Source organism: Leuresthes tenuis, unplaced genomic scaffold (assembly GCF_036924035.1).
Source record: "Leuresthes tenuis unplaced genomic scaffold, fLeuTen1.0.hap1 SCAF_20, whole genome shotgun sequence".
Classification (NCBI taxonomy): domain Eukaryota; kingdom Metazoa; phylum Chordata; class Actinopteri; order Atheriniformes; family Atherinopsidae; genus Leuresthes; species Leuresthes tenuis.
The window spans coordinates 26,175,232-26,188,235 of record NW_027325374.1 but is presented as its reverse complement, the minus strand read 5'-3'; the positions used below and the strand labels follow the sequence as shown (position 1 = coordinate 26,188,235).

Here is a 13,004-nt window from a genome sequence, read left to right as displayed (position 1 = left end):
AATCCATACATACTGATCCTCCCGTAATAAAATGGTCGGATCTTATCAAACACACTTTGTTTCTTGTGACAATCAAGTCAGCGAAACAGCGTATACACGTCAAGACACTGAATCAAGTTTGCCACAAGAACTCATAAGTTTGGCAGTATTGCTCTGCCATCAGCAATGATACACCCATTTTATTTTCGTGAGACATGTGCAAGCACCTGTTCATCTACTGTTCTATCACTAATTAGTGATCTATTATCAATAAGGATACTTCTACAACTACTATCAAAGTATGTCCGGACTTCTTATGTTGTCAGTTGCTATATATGAATAAGTGGGTAGCTACTGACAAGCATTAAGCATGTCACACAGCCCAAACATATAACATTTCAGGACACACCACACAGTTAACAACCACAGTGAAGCGTGTCAAAGCCCAAACATGTAACATTCAACAGGACACTTACACAACACATTCAAATCAAACAGTCAGACAACATACAAGAACATATACCCCAGCCGGCATTGCTCCCTGCCTATTTTCGTACAGCACACTATGTGTGCGCACACCTTTATTCACAAACTCTTCAACTTATACTCTTTTACCGAAGCTGCTACAGCTCGATTGGCCAAATACCCTTAGATCCTATTTCGGTGAATTTGACATCTGCCTTACATGTAACAGATTAGCGGTTTAGCAGTTTTAATTTAGTTTGAGTGAAGGAATTCATTTTATAGCAAAATCCGAAATCGTGAAGCACTCATGAAAGTAAGCTTATTCTCGGATTCCTGAAACTTTAGATTTGCTCTTTCTTTTACTGCAAAGTACAACGTTGTTTTTTTTGTTTAAATCTTTCTAGACATGGTAAATATGAACGACAAAGCAGTTTTAACATAGTTTGAGTGAAGGAATTCATTTTATAGATAAAATCCCAAGAGTCTGCTGAGAAAAGAGAGTGAATGCGAAGTAGACTTTAACACGGCTATGGGAGCGAGCCGAGTGTCGGCTAACCGGGAGAATTGCTTGAAAGAAACGCGACACCGAATGAGCGGTCAGAACAAAGCCTCAATACGGGATTCTCGTGGTGTTTTTGTTGCTGCCTTGTCTTTTGCATAGAGTAAAAGACAAGGCAGCCATCGAATAGGGCCCGATTGTTCCTACTTGGTCAGCCGAGGAGCAGGGGGGGGGGGGGGGGGGGGGGCAAGCGTCTCAACCAAGCAAAGCTCACCATGGGGAAGGTGGCTATACCAACTAGCCTGATGCCCTGCTCCCGCAGTGACGGATAATCGTACTCTGGTTTCTCTTCATAACATACAAGTCTTTCGCCTTTTACTAAAGACTTCCGTGGAGAGCAGCACTAATGAGTTGTTTCTATTATTGGCAGGCTTTACCTTTGCGGGTGAAGCCCTTTCTGTCTGTGCAAAAGAAATCTTGCTACTTTGCAGAGTGACTTCTCTGAGTAGAGTCGCCTTACAAGACAAGGCAGCCATCGAATAGATTGTTTCTACTTGGTCAGCCGAGGAGCAGGGGGGGGGGGGGGCAAGCGTCTCAACCAAGCAAAGCTCACCAAGTAGGAACAATCGGGCCCTTTTCGATGGCTGCAACACCTGAAAGAGATATTGATGCGAGACCCGATCAAATGCTTTTTCAAAGTCTAAATTTAAGATGACAAGCCGGGTGTTTCTGTCTCTAGCGTAATCAATGATGTCTCGAATCAGTACGAGGCTGTCGGTGAGTTGTCTCCCTGAGATGGCACAAGCTTGGTCTGGGTGAATTACCTCCTCTAAAACAGAGGACATCCGTGTCGCTAAAACCTTGCTAAAAAGTTTACAGTCAAAGTTTAAAAGTGTGATGGGCCTCCAATTCTTTAGGTCAGTCTTATCATTTTTTTTATAAAGTAGAGTCACTATTCCCACTCTAAAACTGTCAGGCAGTCGGTCGAGTTTTTCAAAATCTTTAAAAACATCTAAAATGTCTGATGATAAAAGGTCCCAATAGGTCAGATAGAATTCTGCAGGAAGCCCGTCTAAACCCGGAGCTCGACTTCTCTTAAAACCTGTTAGGCATTTTTTTAACTCTAAAGCAGTAAAATTCTGTGTCAAGTGTGCATTCTCTTTTACGGTTTTGTCAACGAATTTTAAGATTTCTGCCGATGTTTCCAAGTGCACTGGTTTCTCTTTGTACATGTTACTATAAAAGGTATGTACAGTTTCAATCATCTCTTGTGTGGATTTTGTTAAAAACCCATCTTCTCTTTTTAGATTTTGAATACACTCCTTTTTATTTATAACTTTCTTTCTTTTTCACCTTCCTCAATTTCCTGCTCCCTGCTTCTTACAAAAATTCCTTTACTCTTTATTTCTGCTAAAACTGACATTTCCTTTTTGACATCTTTGATTTCTTCTTTAAAGTCTATGCCACACTGATTTAGTTTAAAGTAGCGCTGTAAGCGTTTATGTAGTCCCATCATACATCTATTCTCTTTCCTTTTTTTACGTTTACCTTGCTGTTTAAAAAAAGTCTGGGTCGTTTCCTTCACCATTTCCCACCATTGTGCATGTGTTTCGTAGAGGTCTTGAAGGGTCTGCCACTCTTTATAACATTCCCTGTACTGACTGACTATGATTTCATCCTCCAACAGGGAACAGTTGAGTTTCCACAGACCACTTCCTACCGTCACACCAGAAGGGGGTGAAAGGGTGCAGGAGAGCATAAGGTGGTCTGAAAAGAAAACAGGGGTTAATCTAACATCAGTGGGTGGGCAATCTCTAGTAAAGAAATAATCAATGCGAGAGGCTCTGGTGCCATCATGACTAAACCAGGTGAAGCCCTCCTCTCTGGGATGCATGGTTTTAAAACAGTCAGTAAGCTTAAAATCCCTGCATATGCCCTGAAGTAAAATCGAAGTCTTATCCACTTTAAAATCTACCCCTGCTCTTTTTCTATCTTTCCTGCTCAAGATACAGTTAAAATCCCCTCCTACAACTAAAGGTACTTGCCCTAGCATGTAAAGCTGTATATCTTCTAAAAGGTCATACCTTTCATTTTTTCCATTGAAACCATAAATATTTAAGAGGTTAAAGTCTTGCCCCATAAAATTCAAGTGTGCTAAAAGTGCCCGTCCGTCTCTCACCACTGTGCTACCTTTCACCAGAACATGCGGATTTTTAATTAGAATGGCCACACCATCATTTTTATTTTGATTTGAGCCACTCCATATCGATAAATGGGGCCACATTTCCTCCCATTGTCTATGGTTTTTTAAAAAAGGTAGTCCACATTCTTGTATTAAAAACACATCTGATTTTATGGAGTCTAAGATGGATAAAATACTCTGGGCTCTTGTCTTTGATTTCACACTTCTCACATTTAGTGTTGAGAAGGTGAGAACCATTAAAAGCATAAAGGAAAGAAGGTATGTCATTTTCGTTTTTCTAAGTTATCAAAACAAATTACACACAGGTTATTTCTTGGGAAACTAGCTCTTCCTTCATTTCTTTAGGTGAAAAGTGAGTAGGTTGATCTATATTTCCTTTTCGGACTCTCGGTGTTGGCCTCTGACGCAATGTTGCATTTAACTTTGAGTCCCTGGGGGTCGAGTGCAGAGCTGAAGTTAAAAAGGAGACCTCATTTGGTGAGTCGGAGGGGAAGACTCTAGGTTCTTCCACTGAAGAACTGTCTGAAAGGGACCTAACCCTTCCCCTCTTCTCTGATACCACTGGGGAATCAGAGGCTCAGATGCCGTCCTCTTCGGCTGTTGACCTTCGGGGAGGTGAGTATCTTCACTAGACTCACCTGTCTGCTCTTCCTCCTCATTTAGCGTAGCTCCACCCTCTGCCTGTGAATTCTCACAGACTTCAACACTGAGTGGTGAGGCCTCTACAGGCCCCTCCCCTTTTTGCTCCTCACTTCCAATCCAAGCTTTTGGCGGGAAGTTTGAATTTATTGGGTCAACCTCTTCACTTTGTTCACCAACTGCCACCTTTGGTCCTTCTCTTTGTTGGCTTGACTGTGGCTTTACCGTCTTTAATTTGTTGGCAAAAGATTTAGGGCAATCTCTGAAGAGGTGATTTAATTCTCCACAGAGATTACATTTCCTGCCATTTGGACACTCTCCAAAAGTTTGCCCAATTTCTCTGCTCTTCCCACATAACACCTTGGTACAAGCCTCAACCAGGTGCCCATGCTCACCACACTTGCGGCAGAACTTGGGCTGCCCCTGGTAGTGGATGTAATCTCGGTTTTCAAGGTGGCCAGAGTGTCACCCACCCGCTGCACTGAGCACTCTTCAGCCCTTTTAAATGGTATAACTTTGCACTCCCGCACGCTCCAGCAAGCACCATTCAAGCAACAACTTTGCACTCCAGCTTCGAACATCGGCACAGTCGCAACAAGTAAGGCGACTCTACTCAGAGAAGTCACTCTGCACAGTAAGAAGATTTCTTTTGCACAGACAGAAAGGGCTTCACCCGCAAAGGTAAAGCCTGCCAAAAATAGAAACAACTCATTAGTGCTGCTCAACATTGTACTTTGCAGTAAAAGAAAGAGCAAATCTAAAGATTCAGGAATCCGAGAATAAGCTTAGTTCTTCACGATTTCGGATTTTGCTATAAAATTAATTCCTTCACTCAAACTAAATTAAAACTGCTAAACCGCTAATCTGTTACATACAAGGCAGATGTCAAATTAACCGAAATAGGATCTAAGGGTATTTGGCCAATCGAGCTGTAGCAGCTTCGGTAAAAGAGTATAAGTTGAAGAGTTTGTGAATAAAGGTGTGCGCACACATAGTGTGCTGTACGAAAATAGGCAGGGAGCAATGCCGGCTGGGGTATATGTTCTTGTATGTTGTCTGACTGTTTGATTTGAATGTGTTGTGTAAGTGTCCTGTTGAATGTTACATGTTTGGGATTTGACACGCTTCACTGTGGTTGTTAACTGTGTGGTGTGTCCTGAAATGTTATATGTTTGGGCTGTGTGACATGCTTAATGCTTGTCAGTAGCTACCCACTTATTCATATATAGCAACTGACAACATAAGAAGTCCGGACATACTTTGATAGTAGTTGTAGAAGTATCCTTATTGATAATAGATTACTAATTCATAGTGATAGAACAGTAGATGAACAGGTGCTTGCACATGTCTCACGAAAATAAAATGGGTGTATCATTGCTGATGGCAGAGCAATACTGCCAAACTTATGAGTTCTTGTGGCAAACTTGATTCAGTGTCTTGACGTGTATACGCTGTTTCGCTGACTTGATTGTCACAAGAAACAAAGTGTGTTTGATAAGATCCGACCATTTTATTACGGGAGGATCAGTATGTATGGATTCTGATGTGACTGATAAACCCATTCGTATCTTAAGCATAATCTAATACATGAGACAACGCCCTGGCACACGATAAAAAAAAAAAAGAGAGAGAGCGGTTTTGTGTCCCCACAGTCCATAATGTAGAAAAGAGAGAAAAAAGCCTTTCTGATTTGGTGTGTGTGCTCATAGTGCAGAGTGTAGAGAAAAGAAAGCCGTTTTGGTGTCACGGGTGTTGTGACTTACACACACACATTTCTAAATTGAGAAAGGAAATTATTTTAGAGGAAGCACTAGAGTTTAGATCCCACATTTGTTGATAGGCATTCATTTATTTCTTCACTTCTGATGAAGTTTCAACAATAAACAACAAACTTTGTATTATGAGAAAGAACCAGAATCATTCTTCAGGAATCCGAAAATAAGCTCTATTTTATGAGTTATGCACGAATTCGGATTCTCCTATAAAACGAATTCCTTAACTCAAACCAAGTTAAGACTGCTTTGTCCTTCATATTTATTCATGTCTAATCAAGTTTCAACGATAAACAACGTTGTACTTTGTAGAATGAGAAAGAACTTCTTCAGCAATAAGCATCTCTCGACATATGACGAAGTACAGATTTTGCTATAAAATTAATTCCTTCTATCAGCCTGACTTAAAACTGTTTGTCCTCCTTATTTATCCACTTCAAATCAAGTTTCAACAAATAAAAAAATGTTGTAGTTTGAGAAAGTACAACTTAATCTTCAGCAATCAGTATAAAAAGAGGTGCAAATGCCAACCATACATACCTAAAAGGTGGAGCGGAAGTATTCAGCTGCAAGTAGGTGTGAATGTTCGACTATAATTTGTAAAAAGCGGGTAAGAAAAGGTTCGAATGCCCGACTATATATTAACAAAAGCGGGAGGAGAGGTCTTCAGATGAGAGTGGGTGAGAATTTCCAACCATAATCTATAAAATACGGTGAAAAAAAATATGTGAATGCCTCATAGAACACTAAAAGCGGAAGTGTTCGGCTGCAAGAAGGTGTGAATGTCCGACTATATTTGGTGAAAAGCAGGTGAAGCAAGGTCTGAATGCCCAACCTTACATCATCAAAAGCGAGATCAGAGGTGTTTGGCTGCAAGAAGGCCATAGTTTTCCAAAAGCGGGTAAGGTGCGAATGTCCGACTAAATATCAACAAAAGTGGGGGCGGAAGTCTTCGGATGCAAGTGGGTGTGAATATTCCACCATACAAGTATGGTGGAGAGGAAGCTGTGAATAGCCGACCATAGTTTGGAAAAAGCGGGTAAGAAAAGGTTTGAATGCCCGAACATACACCATCAAAAGAGGGAGCGGAGGTGTTCCGCTGTACGAAGGTGTGAATGTCCGACCATAGTTGGTAAAAAGCGGGTAAGAAAAGGTTAAAATACCCGACTGTACACAATCAATAGCGGGAGCGGATGTGTTCGGCTACAAGAAGATGTGAAAGTCCGACCATGGTTTGGTAAAAAGCGGGTAAGAAAAGGTGCGAATGTCCGACAATGTATGATCAAAAGAGAGAGCGGAGGTTTTCGGATACAAGAAGGTTTGAATGTCCCACCATAGTTTGTAAAAAGCGGGTAAGAAAAGCTTCGAATGCCCGACTATACACCATCAAAAGCGGGAGCAGAGGTGTTCCTCTGTAAGACGGTGTGAATGTCCGACCATAGTTGGTAAAAAGCGGGTAAGAAAAGGTTAAAATACCCGACTGTACACAATCAATAGCGGGAGCGGAGTTGTTCGGCTACAAGAAGGTGTGAAAGTCCGACCATGGTTTGTAAAAACCGGGAAGAAAAGGCTCGAAAGCCCGACTATACACCATCAAAAAGAAGGTTTGAATGTCCATCAATAATTGCTTTAAAACAAGAAAGTAAATTTTCGAATATCAAACCGCACATGATCATAAGCGGGAGAGAAGGTGTTCGGCTGCAAGAAGGTGTGAATGTCCACCCATAATTCATGAAAAATGGGTAAAAAAAAGGTGCGAATGCCTAACAATACATTATCAAAAGCAGGTGTGAATGTCAGATCATAATTTGTAAAAAGCTGATGAGAAAGGGTGAGAATGCCCGACTATACACCATCAAATGCGGGAGCGGAGGTGTTCGGCTCTGAGTAGGTGTGAATGTCCGACCATAATTGCTGAAGAATGTGTTAGAAAAGGTAAGAATGCTGGACCATACATCATCAAAAGCGGGAGAGGTGGTGTTCGGCTGCAAAAAGGTGTGACTGTTCGACTAAAGTTTGTAAAAAGTGGGTAAGACAAGGTGCGAATGCCTGACAATGTATGATCAAAAGCGGGAGCGGAGGTGTTCAGCTGCAAGAAGGTCTACATGTCCATCAATAATTGCTAGAAAACATGAAAGAAACTTTTCGAAAATCAAACCGCACATGATCATAAGTGGGATAGGAGGTGTTCAGCTGCAAGGTGTGAATGTCCACCCATAATTCCTGAAAAATGGGCAAAAAAAAGGTGTGAATGCCCAACCATACATCATCAAAAGCAAGAGTGGAAGTGTTCGGCTACAAGAAGGTGTGAACGTCCAACCAAAATATGTAAAAAGAAGTTAAGAAAAGGTTCGAATATCCAACCAAACATAATCAAAAGCGGGAGCAGAGCTGTTCGACTGCAAGTAGGTGTGAATGTCAGATAATAATTTGCAAAAAGCTGATGAGAAAGGGTGAGAATGCCCGACTATACACCATCAAATGTGGGAGCGGAGTTGTTCGGCTGTGAGTAGGTGTGAATCTCCGACCATAATTGCTGAAAAATGTGTTAGAAAAGGTAAGAATGCCGGTCCATACATCATCAAAAGCGAGAGAGGTTGTGTTCGGCTGCAAGTAGGTGTGAATGTCAGGCCATAATTACTCACAAACGGGTAAGAAAAGGTAGTATTGCCAGACCATATATGATCAAAACAGGGAGCGGAGGTGGTTCAGCTGCAAGAAGGTTTGAATGTCCGACTAAAGTTCAAATATATTAACAAAAGCGGGAGGAGAGGTCTTCGGATGAGAGTGGTTGAAAATTTCCGACCATAATGTATTAAATGCGGTGAAAAAAAGGTGTGATAGAACACTAAAAGGTGGAGCGGAAGTGTTCGGCTGCAAGAAGGTGTGAATGTCCGACTATATTTGGTGAAAAGCAGGTGAAGCAAGGTCTGAATGCCCAACCTTACATCATCAAAAGCGAGATCAGAGGTGTTTGGCTGCAAGAAGGCCATAGTTTGCCAAAAGCGGGTAAGGTGCGAATGTCCGACTAAATATCAACAAAATTTGGGGCGGAGGTCTTCAGATGCAAGTGGGTGTGAATATCCCACCATACAGGTATGGTGGAGAGGAAGCTGTGAATAGCCGACCATAGTTTGGAAAAAGCGGGTAAGAAAAGGTTTGAATGCCCGAACATACACCATCAAAAGAGGGAGCGGAGGTGTTCCGCTGTACGAAGGTGTGAATGTCCGACCATACTTGGTAAAAAGCGGGTAAGAAAAGGTTAAAATACCCGACTGTACACAATCAATAGCGGGAGCGGATGTGTTCGGCTACAAGAAGATGTGAAAGTCCGACCATGGTTTGTAAAAAGCGGGTAAGAAAAGGTGCGAATGTCCGACAATGTATGATCAAAAGAGAGAGCGGAGGTTTTCGGATACAAGAAGGTTTGAATGTCCCACCATAGTTTTTAAAAAGCGGGTAAGAAAAGGTTCGAATGCCCGACTATACACCATCAAAAGCGGGAGCAGAGGTGTTCCGCTGTAAGACGGTGTGAATGTCCGACCATAGTTGGTAAAAAGCGGGTAAGAAAAGGTTAAAATACCCGACTGTACACAATCAATAGCGGGAGCGGAGTTGTTCGGCTACAAGAAGGTGTGAAAGTCCGACCATGGTTTGTAAAAACCGGGAAGAAAAGGCTCGAAAGCCCGACTATACACCATCAAAAAGAAGGTTTGAATGTCCATCAATAATTGCTTTAAAACAAGAAAGTAAATTTTCGAATATCAAACCGCAGATGATCATAAGCGGGAGAGGAGGTGTTCGGCTGCAGGAAGGTGTGAATGTCCACCCATAATTCATGAAAAATGGGTAAAAAAAAGGTGCGAATGCCTAACAATACATTATCAAAAGCAGGTGTGAATGTCAGATCATAATTTGTAAAAAGCTGATGAGAAAGGGTGAGAATGCCCGACTATACACCATCAAATGCGGGAGCGGAGGTGTTCGGCTCTGAGTAGGTGTGAATGTCCGACCATAATTGCTGAAGAATGTGTTAGAAAAGGTAAGAATGCTGGACCATACATCATCAAAAGCGGGAGAGGTGGTGTTCGGCTGCAAAAAGGTGTGACTGTTCGACTAAAGTTTGTAAAAAGTGGGTAAGACAAGGTGCGAATGCCTGACAATGTATGATCAAAAGCGGGAGCGGAGGTGTTCAGCTGCAAGAAGGTCTACATGTCCATCAATAATTGCTAGAAAACATGAAAGAAACTTTTTGAAAATCAAACCGCACATGATCATAAGTGGGATAGGAGGTGTTCAGCTGCAAGGTGTGAATGTCCACCCATAATTCCTGAAAAATGGGCAAAAAAAAGGTGTGAATGCCCAACCATACATCATCAAAAGCAGGAGTGGAAGTGTTCGGCTACAAGAAGGTGTGAACGTCCAACCAAAATATGTAAAAAGAAGTTAAGAAAAGGTTCGAATATCCAACCAAACATAATCAAAAGCGGGAGCAGAGCTGTTCGACTGCAAGTAGGTGTGAATGTCAGATCATAATTTGCAAAAAGCTGATGAGAAAGGGTGAGAATGCCCGACTATACACCATCAAATGCGGGAGCGGAGTTGTTCGGCTGTGAGTAGGTGTGAATCTCCGACCATAATTGCTGAAAAATGTGTTAGAAAAGGTAAGAATGCCGGTCCATACATCATCAAAAGCGAGAGAGGTTGTGTTCGGCTGCAAGTAGGTGTGAATGTCCAGCCATAATTACTCACAAACGGGTAAGAAAAGGTAGTATTGCCAGACCATATATGATCAAAACAGGGAGCGGAGGTGGTTCAGCTGCAAGAAGGTTTGAATGTCCGACTAAAGTTCAAATATATTAACAAAAGCGGGAGGAGAGGTCTTCGGATGAGAGTGGTTGAAAATTTCCGACCATAATGTATAAAATGCGGTGAAAAAAAGGTGTGATAGAACACTAAAAGGTGGAGCGGAAGTGTTCGGCTGCAAGAAGGTGCGAATGTCCGACTAAATATCAACAAAATTTGGGGAGGAGGTCTTCGGATGCAAGTGGGTGTGAATGTCCGACTATATTTGGTGAAAAGCAGGTGAAACAAGGTCTGAATGCCCAACCTTACATCATGAAAAGCGAGATCAGAGGTGTTTGGCTGCAAGAAGGCCATAGTTTGCCAAAAGCGGGTAAGGTTCGAATGTCCGACTAAATATCAACAAAATTTGTGGCGGAGGTCTTCGGATGCAAGTGGGTGTGAATATCCCACCATACAAGTATGGTGGAGAGGAAGCTGTGAATAGCTGACCATAGTTTGGAAAAAGCGGGTAAGAAAAGGTTTGAATGCCCGAACATACACCATCAAAAGAGGGAGCGGAGGTGTTCCGCTGTACGAAGGTGTGAATGTCCGACCATACTTGGTAAAAAGCGGGTAAGAAAAGGTTAAAATACCCGACTGTACACAATCAATAGCGGGAGCGGATGTGTTCGGCTACAAGAAGATGTGAAAGTCCGACCATGGTTTGTAAAAAGCGGGTAAGAAAAGGTGCGAATGTCCGACAATGTATGATCAAAAGAGAGAGCGGAGGTTTTCGGATACAAGAAGGTTTGAATGTCCCACCATAGTTTGTAAAAAGCGGGTAAGAAAAGGTTCGAATGCCCGACTATACACCATCAAAAGCGGGAGCAGAGGTGTTCCGCTGTAAGACGTTGTGAATGTCCGACCATAGTTGGTAAAAAGCGGGTAAGAAAAGGTTAAAATACCCGACTGAACACAATCAATAGCGGGAGCGGAGTTGTTCGGCTACAAGAAGGTGTGAAAGTCCGACCATGGTTTGTAAAAACCGGGAAGAAAAGGCTCGAAAGCTCGACTATACACCATCAAAAAGAAGGTTTGAATGTCCATCAATAATTGCTTTAAAACAAGAAAGTAAATTTTCGAATATCAAACCGCACATGATCATAAGCGGGAGAGGAGGTGTTAGGCTGCAAGAAGGTGTGAATGTCCACCCATAATTCATGAAAAATGGGTAAAAAAAAAGGTGCGAATGCCTAACAATACATTATCAAAAGCAGGTGTGAATGTCAGATCATAATTTGTAAAAAGCTGATGAGAAAGGGTGAGAATGCCCGACTATACACCATCGAATGCGGGAGCGGTGGTGTTTGGCTCTGAGTAGGTGTGAATCTCCGACCATAATTGCTGAAGAATGTGTTAGAAAAGGTAAGAATGCTGGACCATACATCATCAAAAGCGGGAGAGGTGGTGTTCGGCTGCAAAAAGGTGTGACTGTTCGACTAAAGTTTGTAAAAAGTGGGTAAGACAAGGTGCAAATGCCTGACAATGTATGATCAAAAGCGGGAGCGGAGGTGTTCAGCTGCAAGAAGGTCTACATGTCCATCAATAATTGCTAGAAAACATGAAAGAAACTTTTCGAAAATCAAACCGCACATGATCATAAGTGGGATAGGAGGTGTTCAGCTGCAAGGTGTGAATGTCCACTCATAATTCCTGAAAAATGGGCAAAAAAAATGTGTGAATGCCCAACCATACATCATCAAAAGCAGGAGTGGAAGTGTTCGGCTACAAGAAGGTGTGAACGTCCAACCAAAATATGTAAAAAGAAGTTAAGAAAAGGTTCGAATATCCAACCAAACATAATCAAAAGCGGGAGCAGAGCTGTTCGACTGCAAGTAGGTGTGAATGTCAGATCATAATTTGCAAAAAGATGATGAGAAAGGGTGAGAATGCCCGACTATACATCATCAAATGCGGAAGCTGAGTTGTTCGGCTGTGAGTAGGTGTGAATCTCCGACCATAATTGCTGAAAAATGTGTTAGAAAAGGTAAAAATGCCGGTCCATACATCATCAAAAGCGAGAGAGGTTGTGTTCGACTGCAAGTAGGTGTGAATGTCCAGCCATAATTACTCACAAACGGGTAAGAAAAGGTAGTAGCCAGACCATATATGATCAAAACAGGGAGCGGAGGTGGTTCAGCTGCAAGAAGGTTTGAATGTAAAACTAAAGTTCAAATATATTAACAAAAGCGGGAGGAGAGGTCTTCGGATGAGAGTGGTTGAAAATTTCCAACCATAATGTATAAAATGCGGTGAAAAAAAAGGTGTGATAGAACACTAAAAGGTGGAGCGGAAGTGTTCGGCTGCAAGAAGGTGTGAATGTCCGACTATATTTGGTGAAAAGCAGGTGAAGCAAGGTCTGAATGCCCAACCTTACATCACCAAAAGCAAGATCAGAGTTGTTTGGCTGCAAGAAGGCCATAGTTTGCCAAAAGCGGGTAAGGTGCGAATGTCCGACTAAATATCAACAAAATTTGTGGCGGAGGTCTTCGGATGCAAGTGGGTGTGAATATCCCACCATACAAGTATGGTGGAGAGGAAGCTGTGAATAGCCGACCATAGTTTGGAAAAAGCTGGTAAGAAAAGGTTTGAATGCCCGAAC

General features: G+C 42.1%; 1 non-coding gene across 1 annotated transcript; it reads left to right on the top strand.

Moving 5' to 3' along the window:
* Positions 1-1,277: 1,277 nt before the first annotated feature.
* On the top strand, positions 1,278-1,391 carry LOC140279031 (U5 spliceosomal RNA). Its single transcript, XR_011909237.1, has one exon. It is a non-coding gene; the product is annotated as a U5 spliceosomal RNA (small nuclear RNA).
* Positions 1,392-13,004: the final 11,613 nt, after the last annotated feature.